Genomic DNA, 21,962 nt, shown 5'->3' on the forward strand with positions numbered 1-21,962 from the left:
GCTTCTACCCCGATGTCTGTGGATTGAGTACTTCCACCACCAGATCTGACACTGCAACAGCAAAGGCTCGAGGGCCTGGCAGAGCTCAGATAATAATTATGTGTGTCCCAGCCCCATGCCCTGTGCCTGCTGGGGCATCGTGATGACCAAGTCCTGCCATATCTCTAAAAGCTCATCGTTTAGGCTATTGGCTTCCCTATCCCTATCAACTGAGAAATTGCTATGATGTAGTAGCCGGGCCTCGCTTCCGGTGAGCTGCAGTGTCTCTGTATCCCTGAAACTTCCGGGAGACTGTGAGTGCCCAGGTTTGGAAACACGGGTATGGGAGGTCGGGCTGACAGCAATTAGTGAAAGAGAACTCGAGGGCATCAAACGAGCTCCTCTTGTCTATTTCCAAGCAGGTGGAGAAGCCCAGACACCTCCCTCCAGGTCTGTACACTAGATCTGTGTCCACACAGGCAGCACGGCAGAAGCAGCTGGGAAGACGCAATACGGAAAAGAGATATTCAAGCCAAGGTGGAAAACGGGGGCGGAGAGGTGGGGCTGGGGAGAAGCTGGAAACCAGGGCAAGGCCAAGGGCAGTGAGACACTGGGCTGTTTTCAGCATGCTGTCTGTCCTTCAGGTACCCACTTCTGTCCATTCTTCCTGACCCAGAGGAACCCAACTTGAGAGACCCTCCCCTCCCTCCCCAAACTTTTGCAGCACCTCCTGTGTGGCTCCCTAACTTTACTGGAGTTGCATCTAACTCAGAGTTCTCCTATTCAAATTATCAGCAACCTCAATGGATATATATATATATATATATATATATATATATATATATATATATATATATATGTATATATATGTTGCAACTTGGTGTTTTCATTCATTCACAGAACTCCACACAACATCGTATTTTCTGCCATTAATGGACGAGCAATTATAGGGGCAATTAATGGCTTAAGCCAAACTTATAAATCCTAAAGACAGAGAATTCGGGCACTGTGCCAGGTAGAAAAAGGTATTTTTAGACAGAAGATATTTTAGACAGTGTCTCTGAAGTGGCTCCCTTCCTCCACTCTCCAGCTAGCCCTGACTGAGGTAGACATGCCTTGGGGGATATCAGCTCTGCCTGGAGTGGAGTATACTCCCCATGCCCTCTCTCTGTCGTCAGTCTACTCAAAGCTAGATACTTTGCTGAACTTCCACCATTGATATACCGAGGTTGGGACCTCTGGTTGTAACCATCCATCTACATGTAGTCTAAGGGAAATCCTCTCTCTCTCTCTCTCTCTCTCTCTCTCTCTCTCTCTCTCTCTCTCTCTGTGTGTGTGTGTGTGTGTGTGTGTGTGTGTGTGTGTGTGTCCCCTCCTGGCCCATGATACTTGAATGAAGGAACTAACGTATCAGCTTAGGATGCTTTGCCTTGTCCTGGTGTCATCACAAATAGGTCTGTTTGGAGGGTATTAATTAGTTTAAAGAGGTGCCGAAGTAGTTAGCCAATCAAACCTGGTTTTAATTTTCATTAAAGGTCTGTACTATCAGCCAGTTGCTTGTCCTCCTAAACTCACATGTTGACGTCTTATACCCGAAGTTGAAGTGGTAGGTCCTATGGGAGGTGGCTAAGTCTTGAATGCTCACAAATGGGATGTGTGCTCTTCAGGGAAGACTCCAACGGGCTAGCAAGCTTTCTCTCCTGTACTAAGTCTCGAATGCTCACAAATGGGATGTGTGCTCTTCAGGGAAGACTCCAACGGGCTAGCAAGCTTTCTCTCCTGTATAAGCAGCGCTAGAAGGTACCTTTCCAGACCCCTGAAGGTGTCTTAGTACATTAGTTTTGGACTTTTCAGTCCCTTGGATTGAAATAAATTTTAGTTATATATAAGCTACATAGATTCTGGTAGTTTATTATAGTCATGTGAGAGCCCCAGAGAAACTTTACATAGGAAAGGACTTTGTACTAAATTTTGCCTCAGTCCCTGGGTTTCCAGAAAAAGGGCTTAATTTGTCAAGTTCTACTTTTAAATAATCTAGGCAAGAACTTTAATTGGGTTTATTCTGGTTACATGATTGGCTATTCCTTGGGTTAGTCATCATGGCTGGTCAGATACTATCGACTCTCCTTGAGTTTAGCATCTTACCTTACCTAAGAGGGTGTTGAACAGAGGTTTGATCACCAAGGAAAGTTGCAAGGCACAGCAAATAAAATAGGGTTCACGTCAGGCTTTATTTTAATATCTCAAATGATACTTGGGACATACTCCTATAAAAACATTTTGTTTGTTTATCTGAAATTCGAGTTTAACCGGACATCTTATATTTAAGACGGCCACCCTGTCACCAACTGAGTTGGTGTGAGCGGTTAAGCTTCCGATTTTGTATCAGTCACCGCTCTCCTACAAGTCTGAAGCAGTTACAGAGAACCTCGTCCATGCTAAGTGTCCCTCTAAATTCCTTCTCCATGTAGCACCGGGATGGCTCTCTGCCTAGAAGAGAATCCAGACCAAGCATTTACACTTTCCCCAGAGTGTCAAAACTGCCTGGCTGTCTGGTGTGCAAAGCATATGGACGGCTCTTTTTATCAACCACACTGAGTCCTGGGTGGGACCCACAGATTTATCAGAAAATTCAGCTAGGACCAAATTGTGATTCGACTGCTGCCAAGCTCCTTAGAGACATCTGATATCGAGAGAGTCGGCATGTGGCACGAGGCTGGTGAGCTGGTCCAGCCCTGCCTCTGAGGCTGGGTGTTAGCCCTGTCTCCTTAGAAAGCACACGATACACCTTTCTGAGCTCAGTTTCTCTGGGGTAAGAGCAGAAAACATGGACTCTAAAGATCTCTGCAAGCTCCATGCATGCATGCTGGCTTTGACGATTGCTGTAGATATTCACTAAATTTGCCCTGCCAGCAAGGCACAAGCCATTTCTCTCTCTTCCTTCTGGAAGGAAGTTTATTACACAAAGTAATAGGTGGATGTCCTCTTACTACCACATAAATCCACCGTAGTACCCGTGTGCTGAACTTCTTAGACAGCAAGAACAAACAGTTGTTACTGGAACATTCCACACAGAGCAAAAACAATAAAACCAGAAACAAAAGGGAAACATCCAGCCACACTTACGGAGAGATTTATTCCCCCGCTAGAATATTTAACAAGACAGGAACCATACAAAGTTGATGCTCCATTGCAATGCTACTACAGGGAAGCCATATACATTTAACTTAATTCTTCTTAGACCTAGGTTATGAGGAGTAACCCTTTCAGTACCAAATGTCCAAAAAGAACCCTCGGTTCACAAACAGTCCAGAACTCTCCACCAGAAAGCGATCGTGCTTGGATCTGGGATACTTCGAAGCTAGTCCAAAGTCAACCTTAGTTTTTACTCTTGAGTTGAACACCTTTGCCTCTGTGCTCTCTAAGGAGCCACAGTGCCTCGATGAGTCATCTAATATTTTAGTCAAGCCAACAAACCAAAAAGCCAGGGTGGAGGCTGCTGGGCAGTGTGTTTGGATTGAAGCGGATAGCTACTTCTTGTGCTAGGACAGCCCTGTGTATTGAGAACCAACTTCTGACCAAAGGGCTAGTAACCCGGGAGTTCCCTTTTGTCTTTCCACTGTAGGCAGCTTTCATTGGGTAAGGCTGACTCTTCTCTCTGGGAAAAATGTGTTCAGGTAAGAGTGTATGTGTATGTGTGTGTGTGTGTGTGTACATGTGCGTGCGTGTGTGGTGCATGCGTGTGTGTGTGTGTGTGTGTGTGTGTGTGTGTGTATGTATCTGCGCATGTGCTCATTTAGTGGCAGGTGCAAATGCAACTGACTTGTCTACATAGAGGGATTATCACTGTAATCAGGGTTTTGATCTAATTACTTTATTCTTGCTGAGATGGTCCCATTCCCCTTATTTCACACAGAAATTAGAAAGGTAATTGACATTTGGATTTATGGTGATTTGTTTTACTTGGTTCAACCTGTGTTTGACACCATGTATTCCAGAAAGGAAGCAAGCACAACTGATGGGCTCATTCTTGTAAAAATTGTCTGTCTGTCTGTCTGTCTGTCTGTCTGTCTGTCTGTCTGTCTCCCCCCGTCTCTAGCACTTTCTTTCCCTTCTTTTCTCCTCCTTCTTTTGCCAAACAACATGTTAAAGAATATAAAGAGATATTGACTTTAGTACATACAAAGCCCATATGAGATAGCTACTATGACTGGGCCCATTTCACAAGGAGGAAACTGAGTTACAAAGAATTTGCATCACCCACCTGTGTTTATAGCTTATCGAGAGGAATGCTGGGATGTGGCAGTGGGCTCTATGGTCAGAGCTCATTTGCTTATCTTGTATTTGTTTGGTAATCAATAAATAAGTGAATAGCTTACTCATAGTGGCCAGAGTGTGGTAATATATCCACAATTTCTACCCACAGTTCTCAGATCCAGAATCTTCATAGGAATATCTAGCATCCCATGTCAGGATCTCTCTTGGCCTCTGTAATGTTCTACTCAACTCCCTCCCAGGGCATCGAGACTTCCTTCTCCAGAGTGCAAGCCGTTGCCACAGCTCTCCTAAAGAACCCATCTTCAGGAGCTCATTTAATTGCTGATCCCTACATGGATGGATGAATGGTATACGGACACTGCATTAGCAGCAGAGTCTACCCCACTGAAAGGTCATTGGCTCCAACCTCCTCAGGTCAAGTGAAGCTTCTTGTGACTGTAGTTGCCTCCTGGGATACCAAGAGGCCTACCTGGGGACACATCTTGACCAGAGCAAAGAAGGAGATTTCTATTCATGGTCATGAATAGAAAGTCAGTCAGAAAGCTAAATCAGAAGTCACTCCCCTCCTTTTGAAATACCCACATCTATGCCCAGCACAGATGAGCCCCCATCATATCCCTGTGCAGAGAACTACACTCTCTGGGCTCAGATGAGAATTCCCCAAGCAGGGACATCAAATTCTAACTGCATGACCACTGGTTCTTAAGTTTAGTTTGAACTTATGGGTGGTCTCTTCTTTAATGATTGTCTCTCTCTTTTAACATATCACTGCTTTAAAAGAAATCAAGGGTGACACTTTTGCCCACCCTTGGCGGACATCTGCTATGACCTCCTATCAAAAGAGGCAACTTGCTGGATTAGCGGAGTGACACAGGTAGCTGACAAGAGCCCCGGGGAGAACTTCTATGTATCCTCTCTCGCTGCTCAATCATACCACCTCAATGTGGTATTTGAAGGTCCTTCACAGGATTTCCATCCCAATAACCTGTTGGCAATCTGTTAACATTCACTGTCAACAGAGAACAATTAATTACCCAACACTAAGGAGGAAAAAAAAAAGGATCCAACTCTGAACCAATTTCCAAGATTCAGTACTAAAGAGAAGTGTCAAATACTTCTCCCCTTTAATCACTTTCAAAACTTTTAACGAATCTCTCCTTTTAGACAAATAACGCCATTAGCATGGATGGTATGCAAATGAGATGCGGGACCTGTATTTGTTTGGCTTCCTCAAAATTGTTTCTGAAACCTGATCACATCAAATATTTTTCAGTGTATGCAAAACACAACCTCTCAATACACTTTTTTTTTGAAGACTGTGTAGTTTTCCATTTACATGTTAGTCCCAAGTGGTAAATTTACACTTCGAATGTAGGATTAACAAATTTCCATGACTGCGCCACATTTTGAAACTTAAAACATGAAGAGGTTACTTTCTTATGCCGAGGCCTTAAGAATCAGAGATCCAATGACCTTCGAGATACCTGGAGCACAGAAGATGGTACCTGGAAACCCGTGTTCCCATAGTAACAGCACCTTTGCAGTTATCTGTTTTATACAGCGTTCCTTCAAAACCTGATCTGAGGTCATCTCACAGAAGCCAGGGACTAGAATATACTTTCTGCAGCTAAGAAATCATGCAGGACCTGGGACTCACAAATCTGCATCCACAAAACCCCCTTTTCCAAATTGCTCTTTCCCAGTTTGGCGAGCAAGCCGTGGCATCGTCACCTCTCACTGTCAGTGAACAATGTTGCGGCTTGAGAGATCTATGCATGATCACACTTACTGTAGCATCAACTATTTTTTTCTTAATTGTCCTGAGATCCTAGAAAGGAAACAAACGTCTGTGCTGACAGAGGAGCTCAGCGTGAACTCTCATTTTTCACATGGAGCTAATTAAAAACTGAAATTAGTTAAATATGGAAATGACACTTGCAAGCACTTTAGTAGAATTCTGGCAAAATCCCTCCGGAGTGCTATGACATTACCTGCTGCTTCGAAACTCCCCAACTGAATTTCACAGTTAAAAGGCTGAGCAAAGGGAAAGTTATTATTGAGATTTCGGATTCAAAACGTGTCTGTAAGACTCCAAATTAAATTTCACGGCTGGCCCTTGAGTGGCTTGTGATGGAGAACTCGGGGCCAATGGAGTGGGCTGCTCACAATGGTCCTGCACTCGGGGACTCCAATTACCCCTCTTTAGGTATGGTACTGTGGGTGGTGTAGGTGTGACAATCGGGAGGTTAAGGGACGTAGTTCTCCTAGAATTTGACCTAAAGTAGTTAGCATGCATACAGAGTCCAACGGAGGAAAGAACCTAGACTTGTGCCTGGGATATGGGATATGATAGGCGTGATAAAGAAGATTGTATGGCCTGCTTAGGACCAATAAGACACGTTTTTTCCCATGTGGAGTCTGTCTGTCTGTCTGTCTATCTATCTATCTATCTATCTATCTATCTATCTATCTATCTATCATCTATCTATATCTATCCATCTATCTCTCTCTATCTCTCTCTATCTCTCTCTATATCTATCTATCTATCTATCTATCTATCTATCTATCTATCTATCTATCTAATCTGTCTACTTGCATACCTGCCTACTTATTATCTATCTCTGTGAATGCATGTATTATGTACATGTTTAGGCTCCGGTATGCATATATGAACGTATCTCCTGTCATACAGGCACTTCCGTTTTTATGCCCAATCGTTATGCCCACGAAGCAGGGAGATCAAGCAGCTTGCCTCTTAGCGGAGACTGACAACAACAGTCTCCCTTAAAAACCCTGGAATAGCAGCCTTTCTGAATGGTCCAAGATGAAGAGGCATCTTCCCTGGCAGGTGGCAAGAAAGAACCCTCCAGGATGTTAGGTCCCCTGTTACAGGCCAAAAAAAAAAAAAAAAAAAAAAAAAGACACCCCCCACTCCCATCCCCCACCCCCGTCCCCCGCAGGATCTGCCCAAGGGCAAATTACAATGTTTGCCTGCATCTGCATACAATTTAATTAAACCCGCCTACATGTCTGATGACTCTGGATCCGCTGCAGAGTGTTTGGGAAGTCCAGCCATTCTCCAAACAACTGGAGTGTTATGATTTTATTGTTTTTCCAACACCCCATCCATTTGTCCTTGAGGCATTCCCTCCCCCTGGACCCTGTCCATGACTGAGGCAGGCACCTCATCCCCGCCTGGGCAGGCCAGCAAGAGGAGCCACTTGGTGCCAAAGAAACCCTGCTCCATGAGTCGGCTGGCAGGGAGCCTTCGGCAGGCTGGGCTGCCAGGAAGAGTTTTCTGGCAGCTCCGGAGCTCATCTTCCCACCACACTCAGGCTTTCTAGTCCTCGGCCTGGAAATCATCGTGGCTTACCCAGCTGGATGGGTGGAATGCTGCAGCTGTACCATCAGGCTGGCTTATTTTTATTGAATTTTGAATATCCAATTTCAAAGCAATTCAAATGAATTTGCCCAAGGCCTCGGATCAGTGTGGCTGCCGACACTCTCTGCAGTAGGGTTTCCCGAAGTTCATATTTCTAAACAAAGGCAAGCTTACAGAAGCTTTCCTTGTCAGAACGATCGCTTCCAAAGAACCTTCTCTACTAACTCTATTAGGCCACATGCAGACAGCAGCGAAGCCGGTGCGCTAATCCAAGTCCCTCACTACCCAAGCACTGGTGGCCCAAGCAAACTCCTTCTATGGATTGAAGGAAGGCAAGGGAGGTGGTGGGGGAGTGATTAATAGGGGACACTGGCAACACTGACTACAGAGTGCAGGCTGGATAGACAAGGTGTGACGCTGAGTTGGGAGAGCCGGAAGGGGCAGGGGCATGGCTGCCTTCCACGCCCCCAATCTCAGAGGGTGAAAACAACCAATCAGGAAGCCAGCAACGATTCTGAGCTTGTTGTGAAACAATTCTTCCCCAACTCTTCCTATCAAGATTGAAATTGAAAACACATAGGTCGGACACATGCTTGGGTATAACTGGGCGGAGGATGATGGCATTACGACGCATGCATCGTTCTACAGGTCCGAAGAAATAAAACCCTCTTCTTCCACTACTGCTGTTATTCTAATAATGTTGGACCCATGCCCGGCAGGCATTTATTTTAAACACACTCAGTCCAATTTAACCCAAGTGGTATAAGGCTGAAGAGCTATGCAGAACAATGGGCCTCCTGAGGTGGTCAGACATAGTGTGTTATGGCCAAGGGTGGCTGACTATGAAAATATAACAAGTTCTAGTGTCTTCCAGTGGGACTTGGGAAGCATTTAGGACGTAGTACTCATTGAAAACTGGTTTTAAGACGTCTTGGGACAAAACTAATTCAATAGGTATTTATGCTCACAATCTATCAGCAGAGGGGAAGGGAGGGATGCAAATCGAGAGACAATATGCAAATCGAGAGACAATATGCAAATCGAGAGACAATATGCAAATTGGGATCTAAATCTGAGAGCAGAAGTTGAAGGTAGAAGGAAGACAAGATAAAACAATATCAGAGCAGAGCTGACATCTGTCCATCTATCTCAGCTCCAAACCTTCGGAGCTCAGGGCACAATGCTGCTCATTCATAGGTATGGAGTTAGTAATTTTGGAAGGAGGAAAGAAAGGGAGGGCTTCGGGAAGAAAGTCTGCCTTTGTATTATGTCCTCCGGAGTACAAAAAGGTTGTGGAGTCAGAAGGAGACCTGAGGTGGCTGTTTAATCGCAAGGCAGGGGAACAAGCCATCTCTGGCTCTCGATGTTTCCATCTGTAAAATGGGGTTGACTCAGGAATGTTTTTAACACCAGGTACAAAGTGAACATAGAAAGTCTGCTGCCCTTTAGGATGGAATGGGTTTCAAGCCTCTGTTCCTTTTATTGAGTTAGAGAAACCACGACTTACTACTTATTTTGCATGATTCCATACTGTCCGCTTTGTTTTTAAAAGGAAAAAAAAAACCTTCCAAGCACGTCAACACTTTTTGCATAAAACCCTTTAATGGTGATTGTTTCACCTACTAACTGCAGTCAGTGGGGCTTTTCCTGAGACCTTCCCGTGCACATCCCAATTTAGGACTTTAAGAACCATTTCTGCAGATTAAGACACAGAGAAAAGGTAAGATATAAGAGCAAAAGTCCAGGACATGAGGACGGAGCACGGAATGGCTCTTCTAACCCAAAGCGTGTGGTGCCTGGGAGAGTTAAAGCTGGGGCAATGCCTCCAGAAACTTGGGGTAAGGAAAGATACCCACGGGCCATCCCGCTGCGGTGTGCAACCCAGTCAGCTCTAGATCTCTGCCCCTTTAAGCAAACATGCTGCTGGTTAGTTATCCAGGAGATGCTTTTAATTACGAGCCAAAGAAGTTAGTCTGCTGCCCTGAAACCAGTACCCTGATGCTGAAGAAGCACTTTTTAATATTTATACATCTAAAGAGGGTTTGCCCTTCCAGACATAGAAAATCATTAGGAAGCCTTCTCTGGAGGATATAAGTTTGGTCAAGGTCATGCACAAATCCAAACTTCACACTCAAATCTAGCTTTGCCACCAGTAGGGGCCACTTTTGTTCCACAGACTGTTCCTAGCCCGGGATCCTGACTTTTCTTTCTAGGTTATCAATTTTTAAATAGAGGGAAGGAACAAAAATATGCTTGTGAGACAATTCTGAGCATATAAAGTTGAAGGAACTTTTTTTCCCCCTCTTTTTTTCTTTCCTCCTTCGTTACTCGGCACATCTATTTAATAGAGTTTTGATTCCGCACTTCCCCTTCCAGCCCGGCAGCTGAATGGGTGAACCAAGGGAGCGGCACTCAGAGAAATGTCGTGCAATGGTTCTAACTTAGGTCTGGCATGTCAACCTGTCCAGCGATATCAGGGAGAGGAAATATTCCATCAAAACCTCGAGCCTTGAAAGGAATGGCCCGGACAGGGTCCAGTGACATCTGCTATCTTAGCAACTTCGGAGGTTCAGCAGAGCCAGCACCGCAGCTCGGGAACATGTGCGGGCGGAGGTTCTATCCCACCCAGATGTGCCCCCGAGGTGACACGGCAACCGTTTCATTTTTCACGACTTGCTCTCCCACGTGCCAAAGAGCCAGGGGAATCGTGGGCAGACAGGGGCCTTTTCAAGACTGTAAACCAAATCACAGTGGCATCAGAGAAGCAAAACCAGAGGAGACTGTAACGACCAGGTAAGGTTTAATAGATTTTAGCTCAGACATACCTTGTAGGAACATGTCAGGACTATTTAATAATAATGAAACGTTAGGGACTGTGCATTCCGAGACCTTTCCCTTGGGCTCTGAGAATTGGAGAAAAAGTGTTCCTTTTCCAGGTGACCCCAGGGACCCCTTTCTTCCTAACTAGTACTGGGAGAAAAAAGGGTTTCTAGACTCTCAGGCTTGGGCATTGCCTTGCACCTCAAGGCTCTGTCTTTAGTAATGAAATATGTTTTGGGGTAGGGAAACCATATCAGAGGTGTCCTAGCTTTTGACATTGTGACACGATGTTAGAATCTATAAATGCATCGGAGTACACCGTAGCTCTCCTGGGATGCATGTTGGCCACAGGCTGCCGGTATGACAAGGTACATCTGGGTTAACATTACACAGGACAGATCTGGTGTGTGTAGCCTCACTATTTCCCAAACCTCACCCTGATGTTAGCCTAACAGTTTAATCCATGACTACCTTAAGCCTAGCCCTAATGCTTAACATGGGTCGTGCTCTGCAGAGACCCTAATATATAACCCTGTTGCATGAATAGAAACCCACAGCTTGCTTTCAGATTGGTGTCAGTTACGTGTGTGGTCACTGCTCAGAACTCTTAGGCAGTCACATCACACACGGGTAGAGAGTAGCACCTCAAGCGATGGGAAGTATGCGCCTTTAAGCCTTTTCTATCTCTTAACACCTACTGTTCTCAAAAGCATCATTTGGCGACAATTAAAGCAGCAGAGTTTATTAAACACACACCGCTGTCACCTTTTCATTTCATACTCAGATAGAATTCAAATAGTACATCCTTGTCCCAGAGGCTTAGACATCATCCAGGGCAGCTAACCTGCACTGGCTGCAGATCATCAGGAAATGTCTCTTACTGTCTCCACTCCCAGGAACCAGCCCCAGGCCACTTGGTCCAGGATATAATAAGAGTCTGATCAGCTTGGCTGGATTATGTTAGGGTTTCCTTCCCCTTTCCACGAGATTTCATCAGTGACCACGTCTGAATTTTGCCTTCCAAAATCTCTCTCTCAAATATACTACTCGCCATTCTACTCGCCTTGCTGTGGTCCTGATTGTGAGCAAACTTCCTTTCCTCTGGGCTTCCAAATACCACGCTTAGCTCCCACTGCACCCCCATTCTGCACTGGGCTTTCATTGATCGGTCCTCTCCTTGACTCAGAATTCTCAGCAGGGATCATGGTACTTAGGAATCAAACCCAAGCACACATTTGTAGTGTATGAAGCATCTTTGTGATAACGCCCTCCAGCCCAATCTCCATCAATACTTCCATTCCCCTGTATCCTTTGACTCCAGTGCTAACCACTGTGGCAGGGTGAAACATTATACCTGACCACCTCTGTGTTTCCTTGAGCTTTTAAAAAATAATGAACTTGGGATTCTTCAGTCCTGAAATGAGCATCTTTCACCTTGTCCTGCTGCCGAACTCTTACGTACCCTACCTCTGAGGAACCCAATGCCACCCTCTCTCAGAAGTGCTCCTTGATACTTTAAATTGTTCTCTCTCCCTCTCCCTCTCCCTCTCCCTCTCCCTCTCCCTCTCCCTTTCCTTTTCCCTCTCTCCTCTCTTCTCTTTCACCCTTCTGTCTGCCTCTTGCCTATCAAACCCTGCTGTGGCCACAGTGGTCTTATGCTGTAACTGACTGCACATTTCTTTTCACTCCGTGTGTGTGATGGGGACCTCCTGGGGCTATCACCTCTAGGGTGTTAGCACTTAAAGACATGGGCAGGCTCTGAATGTTTGCTGAAGGGTTGTACTAAGAACAAGGCCCGAACATCACTCAGCCATGAGAATAAGCGTCTACATTTAAAAACTGACATAAGGAACATTTCACCAAAAGGTCCAGATGAGCTCTGCTTCCATAACTCACCCAGAATCCCCCCTCCTTTCCCTCCCATGGTATCCCTTATTTTCTGGACCTATACAGGGAGGAGCTTGCATAAAATTATCCCTTGGCCTCTTCTAACTAAGTGGGGGGAGGGGTCAGTAAATCTTACCTGCAGTTTCTCTAGCCATTAGAAACACAAAAACATTTTCAGTAAACGAGATCCAAAAACAGCAAACCACCCCCAACCCCCATCCACCTCAGGCTCCATTTCCCTAGAAATACTTTTTATTTATTTATTTATTTATTTTATAAAAGATGAGAAGAACAGGGAGGGATTCAGTGGGGAGCTCCTAAGACTGTGTTAAAGCAAATGCTTAGAAAATATTTTTGAAACATTTGGAAGTAATTTCTATTCACAAATTATCTCCATTCACAAAATGAAAAGGCAAATTATATGAGCTGGATAAATTCAGAGAGAGAAGAAAGCAGAGGATGCTGGGAGGAGGAGAGAGGATCAGGCAGAGAGGGGAAAGGGAGTGAGTCTTGTAATTCTGGCATGTGTACGGGAAGGAGGATCTTAAAGCCATTTTGCACACCGTGTTTCTTATGAACGCCACACCTGCATCTGAGCTGTTACCGGGCACTTAATATCTCCATGTGGCAGAAGGAAGAATTTAAGTGTGAACCGACACAGGCCATCTTTCCCCAATAGCAGGCTACAAAGCAGGAGGTCTAGAAGGGAGAGAGATGAGAAAGTACAAAGTGGTAAGATGGAGAAGTAATAAATCAAAGCCAGCATATGAAAACCAAAGCGACAGGACGGGAGAGCCTAGGATTCACCTGCCATTCACCTGCTTGTGGCAGGGCTGGAACGAAGAACCTTGAAGCTGTCCTCTGCCTTATACTCCCAATGTAATAAGTGCTTGTCTCCAATGACCACTGTTCCCACTGCAGGGACAACCAGAATGGTGCAGAGACAACCAGAATGGTGACAGGATCACCTGAGACCCCTTCTTTCCGAGGGGTGAACCCGTGGTGTCCCAGAAGCTAAGTGAGAGGAAACGGCTTTCTGAATACTCAGATGAAGAATTCTTCTACATCTTTTACTTCCCAAAACAAATTAAACAGCCATGGGTACGATTCAAAAGCAGCTTGCTAGCTGCACGCTGCAGGGGAGGGGGGAAAGGGGTTTCAGAATGCAAATGTCACACATGAACATCAAGAACACTGGGAAGATGCAGGTTGTACCTTCCCTGTAGCCCACCACCGAGAGCCCATGCAAATGAGTTGGCCAGTCTAAAAATAACAGCCTCAGTCCTATTAGATATTAAAGCCCTTCATAATTATCGTTTGTTTACTCTGAATGATAACTCGGCAAGGGTGGGCACTTCTATCTTCACACTAGAGTGATAATCTGAACCTCTGGGAGACTGAAATGAGACCCGAATCCACACTCAGGTCTCACCGGACCCGACAGCCTGTAATCCCTTCAACCAGCCCTCAGCTATTCACACAGCGTTAGCCTCACTTCCTCTCCCTCCAGCAGACCGATGAGAGGCTCCCCGTGTTGGGTTTGGGAAAAATGAGGTGGATTAACGTAAGGTACCTTCCTTAATCGTTCACTACCTTATTCTTTCAGAAGGGTCAGTTACTGACCCTGGACGTTACCGATTTGGCTGAGCCTGTGAACCCTAGGAATCCTACCATCTCTGCCTCCTTGGGGTTGGGGTTATTGGTGCACGCTATTGCCACACAGATTTTTACACGGGTTCTGGGGAAAAAACTCAGGTCCTAATGCTTACACCTCCAGAGCTTTATCAACTGAGCCATTTCCCCCACCCAATTGAGCTGGGCTGCAACCCTTGGAGGTGGGTACATTTACTATTCATTCTTTAACAATGGCATAACTGTCTCAAGGCTGGGATAACTTATTTAAACTATTATCTAGTAAGCAGAGGAATAGGAATCCCTGTTTTATCCTGACTGATAGCAGAGCTTCTGACCAAACAAAATGCCCTCCTCATCTCTCCAAAGCATGGGAAAATGGCTAGGGGTTATGGCATCACGTCTCACATGAGGTTGAAGCCAAACGCGAGTGAGTAGTGAGTGTTTCTAGGGTCAGGCCCACAGAGCTCAGGTGGATGTGGGTGTCCCATCCAGGAGGCTTGACCTCGAAGCTACTCGTGCTCCCCTAACCCGATGCAGTCAGACAACTTAAGACCCCAGCTTTGCCTGCATCTGTCATGTGGGAGTGAAATGGAAGTGACACACATCCCTTGATGTCACAGGAGCCCTCCATCGACGTAGCTATATCTGGGGAGGGAAAAAATGTATTGGATACTAAGCTTAATCAGAGAAAGCAAGGGAATGAGAAAATCCTGAGTAGAAGGGCCTTGGGGACCATTCATATGGAGACCATAGAATATTATGATTAGGTGCATGGATGCTTTGCTCAGCCAGAACCTTGCTGTGTAGCCTTCCACAAGCTACAAGATACTAATGAACCTGTTTCCTTAATAAAAAAAAAAAGAAAATCAAGATCCACAGAGTGGCTCGATGTTAACAATGCAGGCAAAGCCCATTGCCTGCATGGACTGAGCGTTCCTTGCATGTGATCTTTGCTACTTTGGGGAAAGTGAGGCCCTGAGAAGGTAAGTGTTTTTGTTTTTCATCACGGCTGCACCTTTAAGTTAACAGGGAAAGGAATAGAAAGCAAGCCCTTTATCTCTGGTTCCTGGAGCTTTGATAGGTCACTGGGAAATTCCAAGACTTAAGTTTTCCCATCTGTCAAGCAGGAACAACTCTCCTCATTGCTTCTAGAAGGATGTAAGGGTTTAAAATAGTGTGCAGGAAATGTTAACTGCTATTATTAGTCCTTTCTTACTTGAAAGTTTTTTATTTTCAGGATGATGAGGAGAAAATTAGGGTGCACTTTCCCCATGGCTGTTTACTAAACTGAGAGAACCAGTGGAAAGTGGAAAGGGTCCCCTGACCCACCGTCTACATGGAGGAACAGTGATCAAATAGTGGACAAACTCCAGGCTGAGGAGAGCCTACAAGAAGCCACCTGAAGCACTCTCTTCACTCAAACTAAACAGACTTGAGTTTCGTGGTTAGGATAAGAAGTGCCTTGGTCTTCTATGTGCAATACATCCCCCCTCTGATTCTAGAAGATTCTATTGGCTCAAATAAGAAGCACTTTGCTGTAGAGCTTAGCTGCAGTGTTGCAGTGATGACCGTGGCAGAGTTTTTAAGACCCTAAGAAGCAACCACCACTGTCTTTGAGCGAGAGGGATCCATTATAGAGCTGTTTAGCCACTGCCATGTCTGGACCAGTTTGTCCAGTTTGTACCAGAACACTATGGCTGCTAAGCAGAGGACTGTGCTTCAGTCTCAAGGATGCTTGGCCATCAACGGTGTTGCTTCCTTTTGGTCTCTGGGGGCTGCCTTCCTCCCTGGTTATCAGAGCAAAAGTAGATTCATTCAGAAGGCTCAGGGCAAGGGCTTGGTGGCAAGAACTAACTGGTCTCCCTCCCCCACTCTCCAGTCCTTTGCTTTCAGTTTGGGACTCCTTCCACTTCATTGTTCCATTAAGGGTGGTTTCATCTTTTAAGTGAACTTCAATGAATGATGAAATAAAATACTTCGCACAGATGGCCTTGCATTTGAATAAGAGGAAACCATTTTGCCTTGTGCAGAACGGAGTGTTTTATTTGTGTTTCGAAGGAAGCAAAGGATGGCTTTTTCCAAAGGAGGCTTTTTCCTTCTAAGCTTGAAGGAAAGCGACTTGTCTACCCTACTTATCAGTGTGTGCGTGAGTGAGTGTGTGTGTGAGTGTGTGTGTGTGAACGCAGGCATGTGCACGCATGCACCTATACATGCATGTGTGGAGCTCAGAGATCAATGTTAGATTTTTGTCCCCCACCTCACTCCCTATCTTTTGAAACAGGACTTCACTGATCACAGAGCTAACTTGCCCTTTTGGCTAGAGGAGCTGTTCAGTAAGCACCAGTAATCCTCTGGCCTTCCCAGCACTAGGGTTACAAGGTGTTCCTGGCCCTTACATAGGTATCCAGCTTTAACATGGGCAACGACTTTACCGGCTGAGCCATCTTACTACCTTCCTTATATGGCATTTATGAACGAGAAGCTTACTGTATCAGAGGAGGCTATGGTTAAGACTATCTACAGAAGCTTAGCAGTTTGTCCTCCTGCAGTTGATATCGGGCCTTATTCCTTACTCCTCATTGGGCAGGTTGCCGAATAGTTTTTGTGTTTTGTTTTCTTGTTTTGTAAGATAAAAATAATAACAGCTTCCACTTTATGTGGCCATTATAAGGAACTATTTAAGGCCATTAAATAAGAAACTATGAATTTATTGGAATATAATAAATGTTCTAATCATCATTAATTACTGATGAGACACTAAGACAGATTCAGAAAAACCCTTTATTTTACACTTGTGCTCCCATCCTTCACCCCCACACCCTATGCAGGTGGCCCTCTTTACCATTAGTGTCTTTGCAGGCGACAAAATTAAGATGAGCTTTTCAGGGTGGGCCCCAGTTTAGTTTGCCCGGTGTCCTTATTAAAAAGGGAAATTTGGATACAGAGATAGACAAAGATGCTATTCAAAGACGGAGCTGCATTGTCACAAGCCACTGAAATACTAGAGCCGGAAGAGAGGCCGTCACAGCTCCTCTCTGGGGCCTTTATGGGGAGCCTAACTGGACTCCCATTGGCCTTGGACTTCTGGTTCCAGAACTGTGAGACAATGACCCTTGGCTGTAAGTCACTTGGTCTGTGGTATCCCTATGGCCGCCCATGCAGACTAACACACCATCTTCCAAAAGCACCACCATACTAGAGGCGTATGAAAGGAAGGTTTTCTAGACGTAGCTATTCTGTATCTATTTTCAGAGATGTAGAAACTTGTAAAAAAAACATTACAATGTATAACATTTTATACAAGTTTCTACATCTCTGAAAATAGATACAGATGTATAAAATCACTCAAATCAGTAACTGATGGGTTTTGGATCGGGGAATTCCAAGCACCTTTCCCCCTGTTGCCTTCCACCAGTGGATCTAGGAAAGCTTTCCCAGCCTCTCCTGAAATAAGAGGCATCCATGTGACATAGTTTTGACTCGGGAGAGCCACATAAGATTGTGCCTTTCATTCGTATGTGTACTGGAGGAAAAGACGATTTTGTCTATTTCTGGCGAAATAAAACTTTAATCTTTCCTTTCTTCTTTCTTCTTACTCCTCAAAGATGGATCGGATTCTGGAGTGACATTAGCCACCAGGGGACAGGAAGTTTATAAAGACAGGCATTAGCAATGTGGAGACTCATGAAGAGTCCAGCTTGCTGGGAGCATGAACAGCACAGGACCCTGACAATGTCACATACCTATGAGAGGGTAATAGCATCTTAATACAAGCCAGCACATAGTTTTGTTTTGTTTGTTTTTTAAAATATTTATTTATTTTTATCTGCATGAGTGCCCAGTAGCTATTTTCAGACATACTAGAAGAGGGCATTGGATCCCATTACAGATGGTTGTGAGCCACTGTGTGGTTGCTGGGAATTGAACGCAGGACCTCTGGAAGAGCAGCCAGTGCTCTTAACCACTGAGTCATCTCTCTAGCCCCAGCAAACCTTTTTACGGCTGGCAATGTTGCAAGCTATGAGTGAAAGAACTCCTTTTAGGACACCATCTTTTCTTTTTAAAAATACTTACTTTTATTTTTAAAAAAGCTATGTGTATGCTTGCGTGTGGCGGGTATGTGCACAAGAGTGCAGGTACCCACAGAGGCCAGAAGGGGGCGACAAATACTCTGGAGCTGGATTTACAGGAGGTTGTGCGTGGATGACGTAGGAGACCAACCGTGCCTCCAGCAAGAGCAGTACATACTCTTAACTGTTGAGCCAGCTGTCGAGTTACTGGACCTGTCTTCACTGGTCATCTTGCCGTGGAGGTCTCTTTCGCACAGCTTCGAAGTGCATTTTATTTTGTCCAGTAGTTCCTTCTGTCTGTGTCCTCTCTTGACACATGTCCCAAATGTATTGTTCTACAAAACACACCCAGCTAAGGAATGTGTCATGTTTTAGTTCTCAGGATACAGCTAACATGGGGGTAACTGGTGTGCACAGTTAAGCAGACTCCACTTTCTCCTTTGAAAGCATCATCACCAAGAGTTGATTTTTAAGGACTTCTGAGGGAAGCAAATACATCGAGCAAAGGCGGTTAATCACACACTTGTAAGTTGATGGCGATGAATGTGGTGGACTTTGGAACTAATTCTCTCTGATCCTCAAACCCAATGCACCAACTATATGTGCCTTTAGCAAATCGTTTAATTATCCGAGTCTCTTTCTCTAATTTTAAATGGGAAGATAGAGTCAGGGGGACAATGAGTTGGATATTGAATGAGGAGTTTTTGAACATAATAGGTCCTTAACAAATGGCTGGCTTTGAGCTACATCTCATGGAAAAGAAATTTGGGGTAGACCTATACTTGGAGGGACTAAACCTTCTTCTTACAGGACTGAGTGGACCAACTTCGTTCAAATAACCACTTCAGACTTCACACCACCCTTTGCCTCCACTGAAGGAGGTCTAAGACAGTGACCATGAGAAAGAACACCAAGCATAAAGAAAGCTCCTGATTTCCTTTAAAAGCCGTGATAGTGAAGGGAGGGAGGGGACAATATTCAATTATAAATCAGCAGGCACACGGATACTTTGGGTCAGGTAATCTTGTACTTAAGGGGTGTTCTGAGGATTACACGACAATCAGCAATGTTCTTGACCCCTCCCCTCTACTTACCATCCTCTACCTGGGACACCCAATGATGTCGGTGGGCATTGCTCAGTATTCTCAAGTGGGTGGTGTGGTGACGCACTGAGCTAGTAGGAAGGGCAACCGAACCCTGGTATACCAAAGATCTTGCTGGGTGAATCTCACTGGGGACAGCTTGTAAGCGGTCCTCAGTGTACTGTAACCCTGCGTTCAGGAGCACAGCTGCCAGAGTGGAGAAGTAGTTTTGCACATCCCTGGGCTTTGACCACCTTCCGAATGAGCAAAGGCAGAAGCGACCTGTAATTACTCCAACCAGACGGCAAAGCCAGGAGTGATAATATTTAGACTACTGCATCAATCCGTGCGAAGGATCTCTTCAAACCAAGTCAACTTAAAGGACAAAATACTTGACATTCCGTAAAATGGCCTTATGGGTTCCCATCCATCCTTTTCATACAAGGCTGTTATGGTCAAAAGGATCAGCACAAGAGCAGCTAAGAAAAGCAGCTGTCATCTGAGATGGCACCTCCTCCCAAGTGTTCAGGAAGACCTCCAACTTGAGTATTCGTGGGCCATTTGTTCCCATTTCACAGACGGTGCTTACCAAGCCCTCTGCTTCTATCATACAGAGATCATCCAAGATTTGCTAGTCACTGGCGTGAGCCGATAGGCGGCCTTTTCGCCTGGCTTTCCTTCTCCTCGGCTCTCAGTAATTTTCAGAGTTCTCCATGAACGCGCCACACATTGGCCAGAATCCCCTTTCAGTCATACATATGCGGTCTTGGAGGCGATACTCATCTACATTTCTTGCTGGGTCTTCTGGGGGAGCCCTCGGTTTTAAGACGGCTGTTCTAAGAGACTCAGTTGCTACACTGTGATGCACTGAAGAGGCCAAAACCGGAGGGAGAGGCTGCTGTGCATGGAAATGCACTGTACATATTACTTCATTACGCACTTGAGAAATGACAAGTTGCTCCGTAAGAACAGTGTGAGCTGTTCTCTCACAACTTTACCTGTGGTTAAGAGCCTATCCACTCCACTCCGGAACTCCACTCTAAACTTCATCTGGATATCTTACAACCCTCATGCTATCTCTGAATCCCTGGAAGTAGGTTCCCTTTGTTTTTTTTAAAGAGGGTTTCAGAGTGTTGTCAGTACAAGACACAACATAGTTATGCTGTGATTGTCTATCCTGCCCGATGAGCTACTATATTTAAATATAACATAAAATTGACTATGCCTTCCATAGATGTAACATCTAACCCCAGGGATGATGTCTCTGCCAGGAAACCATGCAGGCTGTAGGGTTGAGTTTATCAAATATTATGGCCTCTTATGCATGGCCAAATACAGGAGGTAGGCGTTTGACTTTGGTCTTCACTGAGGTTGGAAATGGTTACTGGTTCAGGACGCTATATACCGTGAATGGTGTGGTACCCTGCATAAATCATGGTGCTACTAGCAATATGGCGTCACTCTGAACAAAAAAAAAAGCCAGGCAGAAATAGGATGCCTAGCTTCATGGCCAAGGCTAGCTTCCTGATCCCCTGCAGCAAAGAGGAGATTTGAAGAGGTGCAAAAAGGATGGAGAGAGAAAGAAAGCACAGAGACACAATTACAGACTAAATTTAGGATCATCCGCACGGCGGATCTGGATGGCACAAACTGAAGTGCGTCCAGAGCCTAAATTACCTTGGTTAGTTTAGAGACGGATCCTCAAACTCCCCAGGTGAACGTGCTGGTTTACGCTTGACTCTGGGCACCTAACATCTGAGAGGGCTCTTCATACACTTCAGTCAAATGTTAAAGCACAGAAAATAAATGGAACCCTCAGTGAGGAGCAGGGGGAGGTGGAGGGAGAGGGTCAAAGGCTCATTCCCCGATGTCTAGCCCTCTCTGCCCAGATCCACAAAGCCATAACCAACTCCATCCATCTCCCCCCTTCTGCCTGGGTATGGTGAATCAGCTTCATTTGCAGACACAGGGCAGAGGCCTTAGAGTCAAAAGCTGCTCTTACGGGTGCACAGGTAGCAGATTCGTCATCATTTCCAACCCGCTCCCAACCAGCGGATCAAAAGGCAAGTTTCGTCTTTTAAGATTTTTCATCTGTCAGCTGCCTTGCCCTGAATCAAACAGGGCAATGGTACAGCCTCTCCTGACCACAGCCTGCATCTGAAAAGGCAAGTGCCTTCAAGTCTCGGGGTGCGTTTTCTATTTATAAATGAGTATGCTGCACTTCAGTGGGTACAGCCCAGTGCTGCTTCTCGGTTTCCAAGATCTGCATTACATACAAGGCCTGTGTGATGGCGGAATTTCGTTAGCCTTTTGGAGTTTGGTTTTAGCTTAGTTCTGCCCTTCTTTTCCTCTACAGACGCTCATACAAAATCCAAAGTGAATGCCTCAGAAGGGGTCTTGATGGGTTTCATTGGATCAAAGGGCTCTCTCATAATAAAGAAACCGCACAGAGATTTACTGAGTGCATTAAAAAAGAATGGCTTCCAGCCAGCCCTGGTAGAATTACATAGCAATAAAAAAAATGCTTCGGCCAACCGTGCTTTTAGAAAAGTGAGTGGTGATTTAAAGATTGTGTGTTAATTTTTAATTTTTCAGACTTCTCCTTTTCTGACAATAATAATTAATAATAAAAAAAAAACCCTGGAAGATGTATTATAAAATTCTCTCTTCTTCAGCTCCCGAGTCAACATAAAACAAAATGTATTTTAACCCAGATTTTCCTTGGTTGGAAGCAACCTCTCTCGGAGTCTCTCTGAAACTCAATGTTTGCAGTGTCTTCTCTTTCTTGGGCCATCACTACCACACATATACAGCCAGCACCTTCTGAGA

The 21,962-nt window shown here is 45.1% G+C and overlaps 1 protein-coding gene across 9 annotated transcripts in view; it reads right to left on the reverse strand.

The window, feature by feature from the left end:
* The window catches only part of Tenm2 (teneurin transmembrane protein 2), a 1,226,262-nt gene that overhangs the window by 228,617 nt on the left and 975,683 nt on the right, over window positions 1-21,962 (reverse strand).

Source organism: Rattus norvegicus, chromosome 10 (genome assembly GCF_021556685.1).
Source record: "Rattus norvegicus strain SHRSP/BbbUtx chromosome 10, alternate assembly SHRSP_T2T, whole genome shotgun sequence".
NCBI lineage: Eukaryota > Metazoa > Chordata > Mammalia > Rodentia > Muridae > Rattus > Rattus norvegicus.